Source organism: Choloepus didactylus, chromosome 7, assembly GCF_015220235.1.
Source record: "Choloepus didactylus isolate mChoDid1 chromosome 7, mChoDid1.pri, whole genome shotgun sequence".
Lineage (NCBI taxonomy): Eukaryota > Metazoa > Chordata > Mammalia > Pilosa > Megalonychidae > Choloepus > Choloepus didactylus.
In genome coordinates this window covers 39,441,340-39,462,572 of record NC_051313.1, presented here as the reverse complement: position 1 = coordinate 39,462,572, position 21,233 = coordinate 39,441,340, and the positions used below count along the sequence as shown (strand labels likewise).

General features: G+C 38.5%; 2 pseudogenes; both read right to left on the bottom strand.

Annotated features, from left to right (window-relative positions):
- The window catches only part of LOC119540202, a 29,303-nt pseudogene extending 11,838 nt beyond the window's left edge, over positions 1 to 17,465 (bottom strand).
- A 14-nt stretch (positions 17,466 to 17,479) lies between these two features.
- Positions 17,480 to 18,675, bottom strand: LOC119540201 (annotated as a pseudogene).
- Between the last annotated feature and the right edge of the window lie 2,558 nt (positions 18,676 to 21,233).

The window sequence follows — 21,233 nt, the reverse complement described above, 5'->3', positions numbered from 1 at the left end:
TTAAAATTGATTGGCCCCGTTTTAAGGTCCAAGGTAATGGCAAAGAAAATATCTGAAAATTATTCACAGAAGGAAATCAGGGGCTCTAAATGGTTCACTACAAAAGATAAACTAATACAAAAGTAGGCAGTAATGAAAGAATTGCAGGACAAAGAAGGTATAAAACCTATAAAAATCAAATGTAAATGGCAGAAAGAAGTCCTGCATTATCAGTAGTTACTTTAAATGTAAATGAGTTAAACTCTCTAGTCAAAAGGCAGAGAATGGCAGAATGGATAAAAAAGCATCACTCAATTGTTTCAGTTGGCTAAAGCTGCCAAAATGCAATATAACAGAAATGGGTTAGCTTTTACAAAGGGGATTTATTAGCTTACAATTTTACAATTCTTAGGTCACAAAAATGTCTACATTAAGGCATCAAGAAGAGGATACCTTCTCTGAAGAAAGGCTGCTGGCATCTGGGACATCTCTGTCACATGGAAGGCACATGGATGGCAACTGCTGGTCCTTTCCTGTGATTCATTGCTTTCAGATTCTGGCTTCAGTGGCTCTTTTGGCTTCTGTGGGTGTTTCTCTCTCTCTCTCTCTCTCTCTCTGAGCTTTCTTGGGTTTTCTACCTTTTATCCTCTCATAAAGGACTCCAGTAAATGATTAAGACCCACCTTGAATTGGGTGGTCACGTCTCAATTGAAAGAACATAATCAAAAGGTCCTACCCACAAGAGGTCTATACCCACAGGGATGGTTTATAAGAACATGGCCTTTTGTGGGTTCATAACAGCTTCAAATCAGCACACCAACTGTAAGCTGTTTACAAGAAATTCACCTTAAATTCAAAGACACTAATAGGTTGAAAATAAAAGGACAGAAAAAATATCCCATGCAAAAATGAACAAAAAGAGAGTTGGGGTGGCTATACTAATATTAGAAAAAATAAATTTTAAGTCAAAAACTGTTACAAGGGACCAGGAAAGAAACTATATATTGATAAAAGGATAAATTCAACTAGAAGATATAGCGATCACAAATATACATGCACCTAACAGCAAATATGAAGCATAGATTTGAAGGGAGAAATACACAGTTATCCATTAACAGTAGGAGACTTAAATATACCACTTTAAATAAGGGATAAAACATCTAGACAGAAGATCAATGAGGAGATAAAACACTTGAACAATACTATAAACCAACTCAACCTAATATATATATAGATATATAAAATCACTTCACCCAACCATAGCACAATACACATTTTTCTTGAGTGCATGCAGATCATTCTCCAGAGTAGACCATATGTTAGCTCACAAAAAAAGTCTCAATGAATTTTAAAATGTTGGTATCATACAATGTATCTTCTCTGTCCACAATGGAATGAAACTAGAAATAAATAGCAAAGAACTGGAAAATTCACAAATATGTGGAAGCTAAACAATACACTCTTAAAAGGTTAAAGAAGAAATCAAAAGGGAAATTAGAAATATCTTGAGATGAAAAAAATGAAAACAAAACATAACAAAGCTTATGGGATGTAGGAAAGGCAGCGCTGAGAGGGAAATTTAGAACTCTAAATGCTTACATTTGAAAAGAAACATATGATAAAATTAAACCCAAAGGGAGCAGAAGGAAGGAAGTAGTCAAGATCAGAGGAAAGGTAAATGAAATAGAGAATAGAAAACTAAGAGAGAGAACGAATGAAACCAAAAGTTGGTCCAAAAGATCAATAAAATTGACAAACATTTAACTAGACTGACAAAGAAAAAAGGAGAAAGATTGCAAATACTAAAATCAGAAAAGAAATGGGGGGACACTACCACTGACAAAACAGAAATAAAAAGGATTATAAGGTACTATGAGCAATTGTATGCCAACAAATTAGACAACCAAGATGTAATGGATAAATTAATAGAAACACATGAACTACACTGACTCAAGAAGAAACAGAAGATGTTAACAGATCAAAAACAAGTAAAGAGATTGAACCAATCATTTAAAAAATTTCCCAACTAAGAAAAGACCAGGATTAGATGGTTTCACTGGTGAATTTTACCAAACATTCCAAGAAGAATTAACACCTATCCTGCTCAAACACTTCCAAAAAATGAAGAGGAGGGAACACTTCTGTACCAGTTTGCATATACTATGTCCCCCAGAAAAAGCCATGTTCTTTGATGCATTCTTGTGGGGGGAGACATATTAGTGATGATTAAGTTGGAACGTTTGTATTAGATTGTTTCCATGGAGATGCACCCCACCCAACTGTGGATGATAACTCTGGATAATTTCCATGGAGGTGTCACCCCACCCATTCAGCATGGGCCTTGGTTGGTTTGCTAGAGCACTATATAAGCTCAGACAGGAGTGAGCTTGCTACAGCCAAGAGGGACACTTTGAAGAATGCACAGGAGCTGAGAGAAGAGCTGAAGTTTACAGAGACATTTTGGAGATGGCCTTTGAAAGCAGACTTTTTGCTCCAGAGAAGCTAAGAGAGGACAAACACCCAAGAGCAACTGAGAGTAACATTTTGGAGAGAAGCTGCAGCCTAGAGAGGAACATCCTGTGAGAAAGCCATTTTGAAACCAGAACTCTGGAGCAGTCACCAGCCACTTGACTTCCCAGCTAAGAGAGGTTTTCTAGACACCATTGGCCATCCTCCAATGAAGGTACTCAATTGTTGATGACTTACCTTGGACACTTTATGGCCTTAAGACTGTAACTGTGTAACCAAATAAAACCCCCATTATAAAAGCCAATCCATTTCTGGTATTTTGCATCCTGGCAGCATTAGCAAACTGGAACAACTTCTTAACTCATTCTCTTAAGCCATTGGCACCCTAATAGCAAAGCCAATAAAGATATCACAAGAAAAGAAAATTACAGACCAATTTCTCTTATGAATAAAGACGTAAAAATCCTCATTAAAGTGCTAACAAACCAAATGCAACAGCACAATAATAGGATTATATAACATGACCAAGTGGGATTTATCCTAGAGATGCAAAGGATAGTTCAATATTAGAAAATCAATAGAGGGAAACTTCCTGAACATGAAAAAGGGCATATATGAAAAACCCACAGTTATCATTTTACTCAATGGTGGAAGTCTGAAAGTTTTTCCCCTAAGATCAGAAATAAGACAAGGATGCCCACTTTCAGCACTGCTATTCAACATTGTACTGGAAGTTATAGCCAGAGCAGTTAGGCAAGTAAAAGAAATAAGAGCCATCCAAATTGGAAAGGAAGAAGTAAAATTTTGTTCACAGATGCCATGATTCTATATATAGAAAATCCCAGATAATCCATAAGATAACTACTAGAACTAATAAACAAATTGAGTGAAGTGGTGGAGAACAAGATCAACACAAAAATCAGTGATGTTTCTATTCACTAGCAATGAACAATCTAAAAAGGAAATCAAGAAAGCAATTCTATTTACAAAAGCAACTAAAAGAATAAAATGTCTAGAAATAAATTTAACTAAGGATGTGTGCTGGTTTGGATGTATTATGTCCCCCAAAATGCCATGTTCTTTGATGCAATCTTTTGTGGGCAGATGTATTTAGTGTTGATTAGGTTTAAATCTTTTATTAAGTTGTTTCCATGGAGATGTGACCCACCCAAAAGTAGGTGATAACTCTGATTGAATTATTTCCATGGAGGTGTGGCCCCACCCATTCACTGTGAGTCTTGATTTAATCACTGGAGTCCTTTAAAAATGCTGGCACAGAAGCTAGCTGGCTTAGCTCAGAGATACTTGGAGTTGTGGACCCCTGATGTTGGCTGCAGCTTAAACAGACATTTTGAAGATGGCCATTGGAAGCTGACACTGACATTTTGGAGAATACCCTTTTGAAACACAACCTGGGAACAAGCAGCTGCCAGCCACATGCCTTCCCAGCTAACAGGGGTTTTCCAGATATCAATGGCCTTTCTCCAGTGAAGGTATCCTATTGTTGATGCCTTACCTTGGACACTTTATGGTCTTAAGACTGTAACTTTGTAAGTGAATAAACCCCCCATTATAAAAGCCAATCCATTTCTGGTGTTTTGTAAAATGGCACCATTAGCAAACTGGAACAGGATGTAAAGGGTTTGTACCTGGAAATCTACAAAACATTGCTAAATGAAATAAAAGAATACCTAAATAAATTGAAGTATATTCCACATTCATGGTTTGGAAGACTAAATATAGTTAAGATGTCAATTCTACTCAAAGTGATTCACAAATGTGCTGCAATCCCAATCAAAATTCCCATAGCCTTCCTCACATAATTAGAAACATTAGTCATCAAATTCATATGGAAGGGACAGGGGACCTGAATAGCCAAAAACACTTTGAAACAGAAGAACAAAGTTGGAGGACTCACACTTCCTGACTTCAAAACTCATTACAAAGTACAGGAATGTAAACAGTATCATACTAGCACAAGGAAAAATATATAGACCAATGGAACAGAATTGAGAGTTCAGAAATAAATCATCACATCTATGGCCAATTGATTTTTGACAAGGATGCCAAGTTCACTCAATGGGGAAAAAATAGCCTTTTCAACAAGTAGTGCTGGGAAACCTTGATATCCACATTCAAAAAAATGAAAGTGAACCCCTACCTCACACTATATACAAAAATTAACTCAAAATGGACCAATGACCTAAATATCAGAACTAAAAGTATAAAACTCTGAGTAGAAAACATACGGGAATATCTTCAGGAGCTTGTGTTAGGCAATGGATTCCTAGACTTCACACCAAAGGTACCAGCAACAAAAGAAAAAAAAAAATAGATAAAATGGACTTTGTAAAAATGAAAAGCTTTTGTGCAAAGAAGGCATTAATAAGAAAGTGAAAAGGTAACCTACCATATGGGAAAAAATATTTGGAAACCATTATAACTACTTAGTATCCAGAATATATAGAGAACTCCTACAATGCAAAAACAGAAAGACTAACAGTCCAATTAACAAATGGGTCAAGGACTTGGGTAGACATTTCTTCAAAGAAGATATACACCCCTCATAAGCTACATTTTTGTAGAATCATCTTCAAGATTCATGGGTTCTGGGTTGTAGTTTGATAGTTTTAGGTATTTACTGCTAACTATTCCAATTCAGTAGAACCCCTATGAGGGGTGACGTGATTGGGAAAGCCATATGGACCACACGCCACTTTGTCCAGTGTATGGATGAATGAGTAGAAAAATGGGGGCAAAAAAAAAAAAAAAAAAAGAAAAAGGCAACCACCCAGTGTTCTTTTTTACTTTATTGTTCTTTTTCACTTTAATTTTTATTCTTATTATTTTTGTGTGTGTCGTAATGAAAATGTTCAAAAATTAATTTTGGTGATGAACACACAACTATATAATGGTACTGTGAACAACTGAATGTACGCTTTGTATGACTGCATGGTATGTGAATATATCTCAATAAAAATGAATTTTAAAAAAAGAAGATCTACAAATGGCCAATAAACACATGAAAAGATTCTCAATATTATTAACCATTAGGGAAATGCATATCAAAACCACAATGAGATACCACTTCACACTCACTATAATGGCTCTAATATTTAAAAACAGAAAAAAAAAGTATTGACAAGGATGCAGAGAAACAGGAACCCTCCTGTCTTGTTAGTAGGAATGTAAAATGCTGCAGCCACTGTGGAAAATAGTTTGGAGTTTCTTCAGAAAGTTCCATATAGAATTACTGTATGACCTGGCAACCCCACAGCTAGGTATATATACAAAAGAATTGAAAACAAGGACTTAGATATCTGTACACCAGTGTTCACTGCAGCACATTTCACAGTGGCCAAAACATGGAGCAACCCAAGTGTCTATCAATGAATGAATGGATAAACAAAATGTGATATATAATGTAATGGAATATTATTCAGCCAAATAAAGAAAGGCTGTTCAGATACAAGCTACAACATGGATGAACATTGAAGACATCATGTTGAGTAAAATAAGCCACGGCAAGTATTGTATAATCTCACTTATAAGAAATAACTAGGATATGCAAATTCATAGAATCAGAAAGATTATATTGTACCAGGGGTAGGGTTAGGGCTAAGGAATGGAGAACTAACGCTTAGTATGAACAGAGTTTCTGTTCGAGATGATGGAAAAGTTTTGGTAATGGATGGTTGTGGTAGTTGCACAACACTTTGAATGCAGTTAATGCCCCTGAATGCTTGAAAGTGGTTAAAATGGGGAACATTATGTTGTTGTATATGTTACCACAATAAAAATTGTTAAAAAAAGATTGCCCCTTCCCATCAAAACACACACACAGATTTTTCTTTACTAGCCCCAAGTGTGCCTGTAAAAATGTAATTTTTGTCTTTTAATCTGATATAAATTTTCCCTCATTTTGTCATCCTAACTTCTTAGCAGTAGAACTTCATAACTTAAAAAACTTTGAAATGAGCTTTCTCCATTTATAGGATTTCAACACCACCCCAGTATTTACCCTTTACTCCACCTTTCTTCTACTCCCCCAGGAGCCACACAAGACCCAGAACACAAGGATAGCTATTGCTACCAAATTCCTTTTTAATGGATACATGAGCCCTCAAGTTCTTAGGCTATATTTGCCTAAGTGTGAAAAAATACCTTTGACTTTTAAAACCAACAAGAGGACATTTGAACCATTTCAAACAATGTTATTGAAATGATAGGATAATTAATGGAGATACTAATGCCCTGATCTTTCCCCTTTATCTATTCCAAGCAGCTAGCCAGGCCATTTGTATTCCTTTTCCTGTGATGTTTGAAGAATGGAAAGCTGGAGCTACTTGAAGACCATGACGTTTTCTGTGTGTTGATAGAGTTTGAGCTCACTGAAGAAATTACGCTAGATGTCTGGGAGGGAAAAAGAAAGGAATGCCTTTATTAAGAACTGGAGAAAACAATGGGGATTTCCTTGGCCTAGGAAGAAGTGTAAATTGGTATGTCCTTACTCCTTGTGCTGGTTTGAGGCTGTTATGTACCCCAAATGACCATTTTCCTCTAATCCATCCTTGTGGGGACAGATGTATTGTTTCCCTGGAGATGTGACACACCCAATTCAAGGTGAGTCTTAATATTTTACTGGAGCCCTTTAAGAGAGCTCATGGAACAAGAGATCTTAGAAAGAAAATGCCCTGGGAGAAGGGCAAGAAGGACCCACAGAAGCCCAGAGAGAGTTCTGGAGAGAGCCATTGAAACAGAACCAGGAAAGAAGGACCAGCAGTTATGGCCATGTGCTTTCCCATGTGACAGAGGAACCCTAGATGCCAGCAGCCTTTCCTCAGAGAAGGTATCTCCCTCCTGATGCCTTAATTTAGACATCTTCATGCACTTAGAACTGTAAATTTGTAACCTAATAAAACTCCATTGAAAAAGCCAACCCATTTCTGGTATATTGCATTCTGGCAACTTTAGCAAACTGAAACACTCCCCTAGCAGCACCCCAGAGAGGTACCAAGACCCAAGCATGGTCTTAGAAAGTCTAGATCCCTAAACATTAGGGTTGCAAACCATAGCAGGGATTCCCATGTTCTACTGAAACAGAGTCCCTGCATTTCAAAGATCTGTGTGATTTCAACCATGGAATATCAGCAGTAGCAAATGTGTACTGAAGACTGGATAGACTTCTCCAAAATACAATGCTTTATCTGGGGTGTAAAGGGAGGAAAATGGCAGAGATTGAATTTTCCTGCTCACAAAGTATGACAGAGGCTCAGAGTCAAGTTTAAGTTTCCTAAATTTCTAAGTCTTAGCTCCCTAATCTGTAAAATGGAAGTTAGATTAATCAGGACTAATATTTAGCTGGTATACACTGACAAAACCATATCAGTTGTTAAATTATTGAAGTTCTTCCATGCTAGTTAATAAAAAGCAACTGCCCCAAGTCCCTTATTCACCCCAGACATCTCCATGATCCAGTTTTCTCAGGATTATGTTCCTTTGTGGCCAAGTGCTGGTGTTCTACCAGTTATTAAATCAAATATCACTCTTGCTAATAATTATCTCTTGGTACTGTGATGAGGCTTAATGTGGCTTCATTTATAGCAGGTTCTTAACAACACTTGGCCCTTACCAACTTTTCCCCCTTCAAACATCAGTCTGTAAGCCAATTTTTTGGATCCAGGGCCAAATTATACTTCTGCTATGCAGATGCCTAGGTACCTGACCCTGATCTGACCTTCAAAGATTTTTTCCATGATCGCCTGTAAGCAATTTCCTCCTCCCTGTTCAGTTTAAAGTTAGCTGCTTTTATGCTTTTGTTAAAACAGTTTTATTGAGATATAATTCACATACCATAAAGTCTACCCTTTTCAAGTGTGCAATTCAGTGGTTTTTAGTATAATCAGAGTTGTGCAACCATCATCACTAATTCCAGAACATTTTCATCACACTAAAAAGAAACCCCAGAAAAATAATACATGATCATTTGGGCCCAGCCCCGGTGAAGATGGTGGAGTGAGAAGCTTCAGGGCTCTGTCCCCCCACAGAAGCTTTGAATAACCAGCAAGAACTGGCAGAAACCTTTTTCTCAAAGTTCTGGAGAACAGTTAGAGGATTCCAGTAACACTACAAGCAATGAATCAAGAAAAAAACATCTTAAAGGAGTAGGATCTCATGGTGCCCTGACTGGCCCGCCCCTCTTCCATCCCCTCACTGGCTCAGTGTAGTGCCAGCCTGGGTCCCTGGTACTGGTTATTGAGTGAGCAGAGTAACCCTTATGCACATACTGAGAACATATATGTCTCTCTTGGTGTGGCATGAGGGACTCAACCAGGACCCTAATCACAAGCTTGGAGTCCCAGAACTCATCTTGTATGTAGAAGTTTCCTCACGGAACTCTCCGACAGAATGCTGTGGGGGAGCAGTCAAGTTGTGGCTGCCTGAGGCAAGGGGTTGCTGGCTGTAGGACATTCAGTAGTGCCTGGGACTGTAAGGAAACTGTTTCCTAGGGAAGAGGGGACATCCAGAAACATATGAATGGGGGAATTCCAAGGGCCACACTTGTATGCTCAAGACAAGACACATGAAGGTGGCACAAGGTGGCAACATAGAGAGTTGTGGAATTTAGTTAGTCCTCTAGAGAAACTAGTAAATAGCCAGGAACAACTAGTAAATAGTCTGGAACAACTGTTTGGGGACAACTGTGACTGGACACACATCATATACCAGCCTGGAATGGGTGGAATGGCTGAGATCACAGCAAAGAACTGTAAGTAAAGCCCCCCAAACTGCAGAGCTGGTGCCCCTTCCCCACTGGTAAGGCATGTTGAGTTGGAACATTTCCCTGTGGCAGAAAGAAGCAGGCTATTAGGAGCAACGGAAAATAACCAAGCTCCAATTGAAGTTTTAATTAACAAATCTGGACTACTGAATACAACTTATGAGCACAGATATACCCAGAGCAAGCAAGAAAGAAACCCGGAGGTTTCTCCCAGCAGAGAAGAGGCAGGGCTGATGGAAAAATAAATAAAAACAGAGCCTTTTGGAGATGGCTGAGCTCAGAATACTGGAAAATGGCTGTGTCTCAAGAAAAAGGACACAGAGAACTGGGTACTAACTCCAGCCAAATGGTAAAACTGGGGGGCTGGGGACTGGCTCTGAAAAGGGGCTTTCTCTCTTTTTCCTTTTTTCTTCCCATTCTGAGTAGCTCATTAAAGAAAGCCTCAGGCATTTTCAGTTGTCATCGTTGACCCAGGCAAGGGTGGGATTAAAAGAGTCAGAGAGACACAGGAGGAATTGAAGTGTAGGAGATAATTCCCTAAATGGTGTACCTTTTCCAAGAAAAGGGGGATGGAACTCAGCTCAAGTGGCTGCCCTCCCTCAGAGAATTCAGACCCCAGGACTTGGGGGTGGGGTGGGGTGGGTGGGAACCAGAAACAACTTAAGCTTGGCTTCTGACACCCTCAGCCCCTGGCTCAGACAGGGGCTGTTTACACCGGAGGGAGCTGTGGGTTGACAGGCACCACCTACTGGACAGGATAGGAAAAGTACAGAATCTAGAGACCTCACAGGAAAGTCTGACAAACTTCTGGATCTCATCCTCAGGGAAACTTGATACTCATTACACCTTCCTCCTGAGACCTGGGCTTGTCTGGTATGGAAAATCTGATTGGCATAATCAAAGAAACCAGATGCTTAGACAACAAAAAATATTACAAGTCACATTAGGAAAAACAAAGATATGGCCCAGTCAAAGGAACAAACACATTTCAAATGACATACAGGAGCAGAAACAACTAATTAAAGATGTTCAAGCAAACCTTCTAAATCAAATCAATGAGGTGAAGTAATATGTGGCAAAAGAGATGAAGGATATATAGAAGACACTGGGTGACTATAAAGAATTCATAAGCTTGAAAAAACAAATGGCAGAATTTATGAGAATGAAAAGCAAAATAGAAGATATGAAAAACACAATGGAGACATACAACAGCAGATTTGAAGAGGCAGAAGAAAGGACTCATAAACTGGAGGACAGGACATTTGAAATCCTACACACAAAAGAACAGCTAGGGAAAAGAATGGAAAAATATAACCACCATCTCAGGGAACTGAAGGACAATATGAAGCACATGAATATACATGTCATGTGTGCCCCAGAAGGATAAGAGGAGGGGAAAGGGGCAAAAACAATAATGAAGGAGATCACTGAAAATGTCCAATCTGTTCCAGTTTGCTAATGCTACCATTATGCAAAATATCAGAAATGGATCAGCTTTTATAAAGGGGGTTTATTTGGTTACAAAGTTACAGTCTTAAGGCCATAAAGTGTCTAAGGTAAGGCATCAACAATAGGATACCTTCCCTGACAGATGGCTGATGGCATCTGGAAAACCTCTGTTAGCTCAGAAGGCATGTGGCTGGTGTCCGTTCTGGAGTTCTGGTTTCAAAATGGCTTTCTCCCAGGACATTTCTCTCTAGGTGTCTGGGGGTGTTCTCTTAGTTTCTCCCAGGCAAACTCTGGACTAGAAAAAGTCTACTTTTAATGGCTGTCTCCAAAATGTCTCTCTTGGCTGCAGCAACACTGAGCTCCTTCTGTCTGAGCTTCTATAGGGCTACAGTAAACTAATCAGAACCCACACTGAATGGGCGGGGCCACACCTCCATGGAAATCTAATCAAAGGTATTACCCACAGTTGGGTGGGTCATATCTCCATGGAAACAGCCTAATCCAAAGATTCCAACCTAATCAACACTAATACATCTGCCCCCACAAGATTGCATCATAGAATATGGTGTTTGGGGGACATAATACATCCAAACCAGTACACCATCTCTTATGAAAGACATAAAATTACAGATCCAAGAAGAACAGCATGCCCCAAACAGAATAGATCTGGAGCATGGGTTATCAGGGGAAGGCTTATTGTAAAGGTTCCTTAATTGTAAGTTCTTACAGTAATCACATCTATTCATGAGTTGTAAGTTTATTTCTAAATTCTGAGATGTTGAGCTGTTTGTGTGTGACCTGATTGGTCCATGGAGTTTCAAGTGACACCTGGGCTTTGGAGCCAGAGTTTGGCAGCTGTGAGTGTTGGCATTGCTCCATGCAGCAACTGTTAAAGAGGCTGAAAAGGAGATCAGATTTTGATTGGAGATATGAATGAAATGGACTTGATTGAGATTGGGGTAGACAAGACTAAAGGGAAGAGGATGATATTAACTGTGTTTTAAAACTTTGGCTTCTCTTGTTACTGCAAAGGAGAGGCTAAGCCCACTTACAATTGTGCCTAAGAGTCACCCCCAGAAAACCTCTTTTGTTGTTCAGATGTGGCCCCTCTCTCTAAGCCAACTCTGCAGGTAAACTTACTGCCCTCCCCGCTATGTGGGACAGGACTCCCAGGGGTGTAAATCTCCCTGGCAACATGGGACATGACTCCCAGTGATGAGCCTGGCCCCAGTATCATGGAATTGAGAAAGCCTTCTTGACTAAAGGGGGGAAGAGAAATGAAACAAAATAAAGTTTCAGTGGCTGAGAGATTTCAAATATAAAGAGGACATTACTCTTATGCGTTATATAGATATCCCTTTTTAGTTTCTAGTGTACTGGAATAACTAGAAGGAAATACCTAAAACTGTTGAACTGTCACCCAGTAGCCTTGATTCTTGAAGAAGAAATGTATAACTATATAGTTTACACTGTGTGACCATGTGATTGTGAAAACCTTGTGGCTCACACTCCCTTTATCCAATGTGTGGACAGATGAGTAGAAAAATGTGGAAAAAAGGTAAATGAATAATAGGCAGGGATGGGGGTGGGTGGGATGTTTTTGGTGTTCTTTTTTACTTTAATTTTTATTCTTTTTTTTGTAGTAATGAAAATGTTCAAAAATTGATTGTGGTGATGAATGCACTACTATATAATGGTACTGTGAACAATTGATTGTACACTGTGGATAATTGTATGGTTTGTGAATATATCCAAATAAAATGGAATTTTTTAAAAAAAGACAAGACATATGTGTAGAAAGAATCAGGAAGGCCTCTATGTTTTGGTCTTGGGCAATTCTCTAAACTCACTATATGGAGATGCCCTGAAGGAGAGTCACCCACACAAGTCAATCTGCAAAGACTGAGAAAGGCGTTTTCTTTTTAGCATCTTCTTCTTTTATTTTGTTAGCTCCTGCCATTCAAGGAAATTTCTGTCAACACCAGCTAGATACAAGCTTAAGGAACAAATGCTTCAGAGTCTAAATTTCAGTGATAACATGTTAAAATAACGAATGTCCAGGTTTCAACAAAAGATTACAAAACATATGAAAAAAAAAAGAGGATGTGATGACCCAGGCAAAGGAGAATATTAAAGCACTAGAAACCATTAATGAGGACCTGACCTGGGACATATGAGACAAAAGATTTTTAAAATATGATCCTAAATATGCTCAAAAAGCTAAAGGTAAACATGGGTAAAAAACTAAAGGCATTCAGGAAAACAATAGATGAACACAAACAGAATATCAATAGAGAGATGGAAATTATGAAAAGGAACCAAAAAGAGTGACGCCCACAATAACAGAAATTCAGTATTCCCTAGCAGGATTCAACAGCAGATTGTAGCTGGCGGAAGAAAGAATAAGTAACTTGAAGATAAGATAATTGAATTTAATTAGTCAGATTTCTCTAAGGAAATAGAATCAACAGGAGATATCTGCAAATATGAGATTTTATAAAAGTGTCTCATGCAACTGTGGGGCTGCCCAAGTCCAAATTCCGTAGGGCAGGGAGCAAGCTGCCAATGAAGTTCATTGATAAAATCCCCAGGAGAGGCTGGCTAGCTGAAGGAGAGAAATTTCATAGGGTAGGCTGTGAGCAGGCACTCCGATGTGGGTCTTCAATGCATTCCCCAGGAGAGGCTGGCTGGCTGAAAAAGAAATGAAAATTCTCTCTCTTCTCCCTTAAAAGTCTTCAATGCTTGGGTTAAATCCAGCTGAATGAATTCTCTCATTGTGGAAAACATTCCCTTCATTGATGTAATCAGCCACAGATGCAATCAATTGACTGATGATTTAATAAATCAGCTTTCTGGTTTATTAACCAGCCACAATTGTCCTTGCAGTAATGCTTAGGCCAGTGCTTGCTTAACCAGACACCTGGACATCATCACCTGGCCAAATTGTCACATGAACCTAACCATCACATGAATCTTTCAGTCTAAGGAGCAGAGGAAGAAAGAATGAAGATAAGTGAACAAAGCCTGAGGAACTAGTGGGACATCATCAAGCATACCAATATACTATTGCGGGAGTCCCAGAAGGAGAAGAAAGAGACAAAAGAGGCAGAGAGAATACTCTAATTTAATAATAGACATGAATATATACATCCAAAAATGCTCAACAAAGTCCAAACAGGATAAACCAAAATAGTCCCACAAAGTGTCATGTCATAACCAAACTGTTGAATGCCAAAGATAAACAGAGATTTTGGAAAGCCTCAAGAGAGGAGCAACATGTCACATACAGGGAGCCTCAATAAGATTGAGTTGATTTCTCATTGGAAACTGGAGGCAAGAAGGCAGTTGATGACATATCTGAAGTGCTGGAAGGAAAAAATTGCCAACCAAGAATCCTATATCCAGCAAAACTGTCTTTCAAAAGTGAGGTAGAAAGTAAATCAACAATGGAGGGAGGAGGGGAATGGAATGTTTCGGATGTTCTTTTTTATTTAAATTTTTATTTTATCTTTTGGAGTAATGAAAATGTTCGGAGATTGATTGTGGTGATGGATGCACAACTATATGAAGACACTGTGAACAACTGATTATACACTTTGAAGGACTGTATGTTACGTAAATACATCTCAATAAAATTGCATTTAAAAAAAGGAAAAAAAGTGAGGTAGAGATTAAGATATTCCCTGATAAACAAAAGCTGAGGGACTTAGTCACCAATACACAAGTGATGCTAAAGAAAGTTCTGCAGATTGAAAGGAAAGTACAACAGATAACATCAAAACTACATGAAGAAACAAAGATCTCTAGTGAGGGTAAAGAAATGGCTAAGTATAAATGCTGGTACAATTGTATTTTTGGTTTGTAACTCCACTTTTTACTTCCTACAGGATCTAAAAGGTTAATGCATAAAAAGTAATGACAAATCAGTGGTTTTTGATTCATAACGTAAAACATGCAATTTGTGACAAGAACTAAATAAAAGTGGGGGATAGAGGTGTATTGGAAAATAGGTGTGTATCTATTGGAGTTAAGTTGGTATCAAAGCAAATGAAATTATTACCAATTTAGGATTTTAAATTTAATCCCCATGGTAAATATGTAGAAAGTATTGCAGATACGCAAACTCGCAGAGATACTTCTATGCAATATGCAAGAGGTGTAAAATAATATGCAATTTCATAGAGACAGATATTAGAGTATAGATTGCCAGGGGCAGGGTAGGAGGTGTAGCAGTACATTGGAGTTCTGAGTATGCAGTTTATATTATTTCTGTATAGTTCGAAAGTATTTCAAAATAAAATTTTAAAAAATCCCATATCTGATACCAGTCACCCCTCATTCTCCTCTCCCCCCAGACCCTTGACAACCATTAATCTACTTTCTGTTTTTATAGGCTTGCCCATTCTGGACATATCACATATATCTGTACTTCATTCCTTTACATTGCCAAATCATATTCCATTGTATAGATAGACCACATTTCATTTATTGCTTCTATTTTTTTATAATTAATTTCCATTTATTTGTTGTAAAATATACATAAAAATAATTTTATGTGGACAATTCTTTGACAGTAAGTACATTGACAGTTCTGTGTAACTTTCACCACTATTTCCAGACTATTTTCATCATCCCAAGCCAAAACTCATACTTATTTAGCAATAACCCCCATTCCTCCCCTCTCCCTCCCCCTGGTAACCACTATTGTGCTTTTTGTCTCTAAGAATTTGCTTTTTCTGTGTATTTTATTTAAGAGAAATCATACTATATTTGTCCTTTTGTTTCTGGCTTATTTCACTCAACATCATGTCTTCAAGGTTCATCCATGTAGCATGTACCAGCACTTCATTTCTTTTTATGGCTAAATAATATTCTACTGTATGGACATACCACATTTTGTTTTTCCCTACATCTGTTTATGGACACTTGGGTGGCTTCCACCTTTTGGCCATTGTGAATAATGCTACTACAAACATTGTGGTACAAATATCTGTCCAAGTCCCAGCTTTCAATTCTTTTTGGGTATTTACCTAGGAGTGGAATTTCTGGGTCACGGGGTAATTCTATATTTAACTTTCTATGGAACTGCCAAACTGTTTTCCACAGTGGCTGCACCATTTTACATTCCCACCAACAATATATGAAGGTTTTTATTTCTCTACATCCTAGCCAACACTTGCTATTTTCAGTTTTTAAAATAATAGTTATCCTAGTAGATGTGAAGTGGTATATCATTGTAGTCTTAATCTGGATTTCTTTAGTGGCTAATGATACTGAGCATCTTTTCATATACTTATTGATCATTTGAATATCTTATTTGGAGAAATGTCTATCTAAGACCTTAGCTCATTTAATAATTGGGTTGCATTTTTGTTGTTGATTTTTAGAAGTTTTTAAAATATATATATTCTCAATATTAAACCCTAATCAGATACATGGTTTCCAAATATTTTCTCCCATTCTATAGACTGTCTTTTCACTTTCTTGATAATGTGCTTTTATACACAAAAATTTTTAGTTTTGATGAAGTCCATTTTATCTGTTTTTTCTTTTGTATCTTGGACTTTTGGTGTAAAATCTAAAAATCCATTGCAATTATGCCATCACTGCCTTTTTTTTTAGTTGTGTTCTGGTTTGCTAATGCCGTCATTATGCGAAATACCAGAAATGGATTGGCTTTTATAAAGGGGGTTTATTTGACTATAAATTTACAGTCTGAAGCCCATCAAATGTCCAAATTAAGGCAGCAACACAAGTATCCCTTCAGAGAAGGAAGGCCAATGGTGTCCAGAAAACCTCTGTTAGCTGGGAAGGCACATGGCTAGTGTCTGCTGATTGTGGGTTGTGTTCCAGCTCCTCTCTCAGCTCCTGTTCATTTTCAAAATGTTGCTCTGGGGCATTTTGTTCTCTCTTAGCTTCTCCAGAGCAAACTCTGGCCTAATATCTCCAAAGCATCAGCAAAAGTCTGCTTTCAATGGCCATCTCCAAAATGTCTCTCTAAGCTGCAGCACCAAGCTCCTTCTGTCTGCACTCTTATTTGGAGTCCAATGATTAAATCAAGGCCCATGCTGAATGGGTGGGGCCACACCTCCATGAAAATAATCTCATCAAAGGTATTACCCACAGTTGCGTGGGTCATACCCATAGTTGGGTGGGTCCATCTCCATGGAAACAACCTAATCCAAAGATTCCAACCTAATCAATACTAAATGTCTGCCCCTACAAGATTGCATTAAAGAACATGGCATTTTGGAGGACATAATACATCCAAACTGGCACAAGTTGCTTTTTTGTAGTTTATCATCTTGATTCCCTTCTTTCCATTTCTCTATATTTTTTAGTTATTTTCTTAGTGGTTACATTTGTAACTTCAGTTAACATCTTAAACTAATTACAATCTAGTTTGACTAGTACCAAGCTGTTTTGGTAGTATACAAATTCCCTACTCCTATATATTCCCTCCTTTCCCCTTTATATTGTTACTATCTCAGATTACATCTTTATACATTATATGCCCATTAACATAGATTTAGAATGTTATTTTGCAAAAAAAAGAAAATTGTTATTTTGCATATTTGGCTATTAACTCAAACGTGGGAGGGGAGCAATTATAAACCAAAGGTATAATAATATAGGAATTTATATTTAGCTATATAATTACCTTTATCAATGCTCTTTATTTCTTTTTATGGCTTCGAGTTACTGTCCAGTGTCCTTTTCTTTCATCCTGAAGGACTCCATTCAGCATTTCTTGTAGGGCAGGTCTTGTAGTAATTAACTCTTTCTGTCTTAATTTCTCTCTTTTTTTTTTTTTTTTTTTGGCTGGGTGTACTTTATTGATGGTACATGACAAAGTAGGGCTCTCAGCCCCTCCCCTTCCTCAGGGGGTCTGGGATGGAAGCTGTGGAGGACAGACAATGCTTGGTGTCAGGGGACTGATTTGGGGCTAGGACTCCCCAGCAGCTGATGGCCTCTCTTCCTCTCATGCTGTTGCTGGGGCTGGTCGTCGAGGGGCTCTCACTCCTTGGAGGCCATGTAGACCATAAGGTCCACCACCCTGTTGTTGTAGCCAAATTCATTGTCATACCAGGAAATGAGCTTGACGAAGTGGTTGTTGAGGACAATGCCAGCCCCAGCATCAAAAGTGGAAGAGTGAGTGTCACTGTTAAAGTTGCAGGAGACAACCTGGTCCCCAGTGTAGCCCAGGATGCCCTTCAGGGGGCCCTCTGATGCCTGCCTCACCACCTTCTTGATGTCATTGTATTTGGCTGCTTTCTCCAGTCAGCAGGTCAGATCCACGATGGACACATTGGGGGTGGGGACACAGAAGGCCATGTCAGTGAGCTTCCCATCCAGCTCCAGGATGACCTTGCCCACCACCTTGGCAGCGGTAGATGCAGGGATGATGTTCTGGGCAGCCCCATGACCATCACGTCACAGTTTCCCAGAGGGGCCATCCACAGTCTTCTGGGTGGCAGTGACGGCACGGATGGTGGTCATGAGTCCCTCCATGATGCCAAAGTTGTCATGGATGACCTTGGCCGGGGGGCAAGCAGTTGGTGGTACAGGAAGCATTGCTGATGATCTTGAGGGAGTTGTCATACTTCTCATGGTTCACACCTATCACAAACATGGGGGCATCAGCCAAAGGGGCAGAGATGATGACTGTCTTGGCACCACCCTTCAAGTGAGCCCCTGCCTACCCCATGGTTGTGAAGACACCAGTGGACTCCACAACATATTCAGCACCAGCATCAACCCATTTGATGTTGATGGGATCTTGCTCCTGGAACATAGTAATTGGATTCCCATTGATGACAAGCTTCCCATTCTCAACCTTGACGGTGCCTTTGAATTTGCCACGGGCGGAATCATACTGGAAAATGTAAACCACGCAGGTCATTGATGGCCACAACCTGAACTCTACCGGAGGGTAGAGCAGCCCTGGTGACCAGGCGCCCAATACAGCCAAATCCATTTATTCCGACCTTCACCATCGTGTCTCAGAGATGCGGGTGGCACTGCACAAAAAGAGGCAGTGCCAGCCGCATCTGGCGAGCGGGCAGGAGCAGAGAGCCTCTCCTTCATTTTTGAAAGATGGTTTAGCCAGATATAGAATTCTTGGTTGACAGTTTCTTTTTCTTTAAAGACTTTAAATTTGTCATTCCTACTGCTTTCTGGCCTCCAAGGTTTCTGATGAAAGATCTGTTAATTTTATTGGGTATCCTTTGTATGTGACAAGCCGCTTCTCTCTTGCTGCTTTCAAAATCCTCTTTGAGTTTGAAAATTTTGTTATGTGTTATGGTTTGGATCTCTTAGAGTCTATCTTGCTTATAGTTCATTGAGCATCCTGGATGTGTTTGCTCATATTATTCAGCAGATTTGGGAAGTTTTCAGCCATTGTTTCTTCAAATACTTTTTTTTCCTGTGAATGGGCCATACTTTCATGTTTCTTTGTGTGTTTTGTAATTTTCCTTGAGAACTGGACATTCTGAGTATTACATTGTTATAATTCTGGAAATTAGTTGTTGTCCCACTCCTCTGAGATTGCTTGGTTTTTGTTGTTGCTATCTGGAGCTGTCAATTTGTGACTTCTCTCAACTATTTTTGCTCCCAATTGGGGAATAGAAAGAGAAAAGAGAAAGAAAAAAAGTGGTACTGCCTCTTCAAGACCTTTGCCATTTTTGCCTTTGGGAATTGGAACAATGGCCACCCTCTGAGCTGGCCCCCTCAGTGACCTAAAGTAGTTGATCAAAAGAAGTGATCAGTGATTAGACCACAAACCCCAAGATTTTGGAGGACTGAGTCTTTATAACCTACCCTGACACCAGCAAGCTCATCAGGAGCCTGGGCTGCAGTTATCACCACTGCCTGCCATGCAGTTCAGGGATGAGGAATAGTATCTGCTGCGCAGAGGGTAGAATTCACTGGTATTTACTGCAATTTACCAGCATCTCCCTCCAGCTCTTCCCTGGATGCTGTGCAATGTTCTGTTAGGAGCCAGAGGTTCAAAATAGTTGATTCACGCAGTTCCTGATAGTTCAGTAGTGGTTTTGGTGGAGACTGATTCCTGGAGCTTCCTACTTTGCCATTTTCCCACAACCCCCCACCTATTGCTTCTATTCTTAAGCAAAGATAATTTATTTTTTCTAAGTTGGCATCTGGACCTTCTTCTCTTTTTCAGAATTATAAGTCATTCAGTGTAGTGGATAATAAAAGTACATTCCAGTTTCTACATAGTTAAAATTCCTCCCAATCACCAAAAGGTTTCTTTTTCTTCCTCTTTCAAAGCTGAGGCTGATGGATTATGCTGCCTAATAAGTTCCTGTTTTCTGCCTGAGAGATGTTTCTACCTCTATGCTTATTTTCAAATGGTATGAGCTCTAGGCTATAGAGCAAATATTGTGATGTCTTCTTTCCTTCCAAGGGAAAGGTTTTCTAGCCTTGTGTGATGTACCTATAGTATTAAAACTATTTTACAGATTTTGTATTAACATGTTGTTGCAAATAGAATGTATTTCAAAAGACCAAGAAACTGGCAAAAATGGTTGCCTATAGAAAGGAGAGCTAAGGGATAGGGATGGAAGGCTTACTTTTCACTCTATATCCTTTTGCAAATCATTTAAAATAATTAAAAATAATAATTACTTCATAAAACTAAAATTGTAATAAACTTGGCTAGATGTATGAGCTTGTTTATTTGAAAGGGACATCTTGAGTCATTACACTGACCTTGCAAAACACATATATTTTCATTCCTCAAGCTTTGCTGGACTGTCCTTCCCCTCTTCATTCTCTCCCCAACCCAATAAAATTGGACAATTTATGTCATTTGAAATTGACAAAGCATTTTTAGATACATGATCTAATCTGTAAAAAAAAACAAAAAAACAGTATTTTTATTCTCATTTAAGGAATCAAAAAACTGAAGTTGAGAAAGAGTAGCAACTTGTTCCAGATAATTAAATTATTGAATTTCAAAGCTGGAATTCTAATCTACAATTTCTAACAAGTTCAATGCTCTTTTTATTTAAAAAAAAAAAAACATATTATACCCTATCCATTTAATTGGGCAACTGGCCAAAAATGTACAGCCATGTTTACCAAAGGGTTGTTTATAATATGCACAAATTATAAATATCCTAAATGTTAAAATATGGGATTGATTTATGGCACACCCACACAATGAAACACTATCCAGTTGCAAAAATTATGATGCACATCTGTATTTATTATGGAAAATATGGAAAAAAAAAACCATGATGTATAAAGTGAAAAAAGCAAGTTAAAAGCAGGATGTACATTTGAACACATTTTTGTAAGAAAAAAAAGGGAAAGTGCGTGTATAGTAAAGTCTTGAAGATTTATATACTGTTTTTAAAAAGCATAGTCCAGAATTTTATGTATTACTACTAATAATAGATTAAATGCACACTAAAATATTTACTACCTGCTGAGTTCTGGGCAAAATTCATTTTATATGTGTATTATCTCATCTAATCCTCACTACCCATTTGCCTAAAGCCTTGCTGCTAATAACACAGGAGAATTAGGT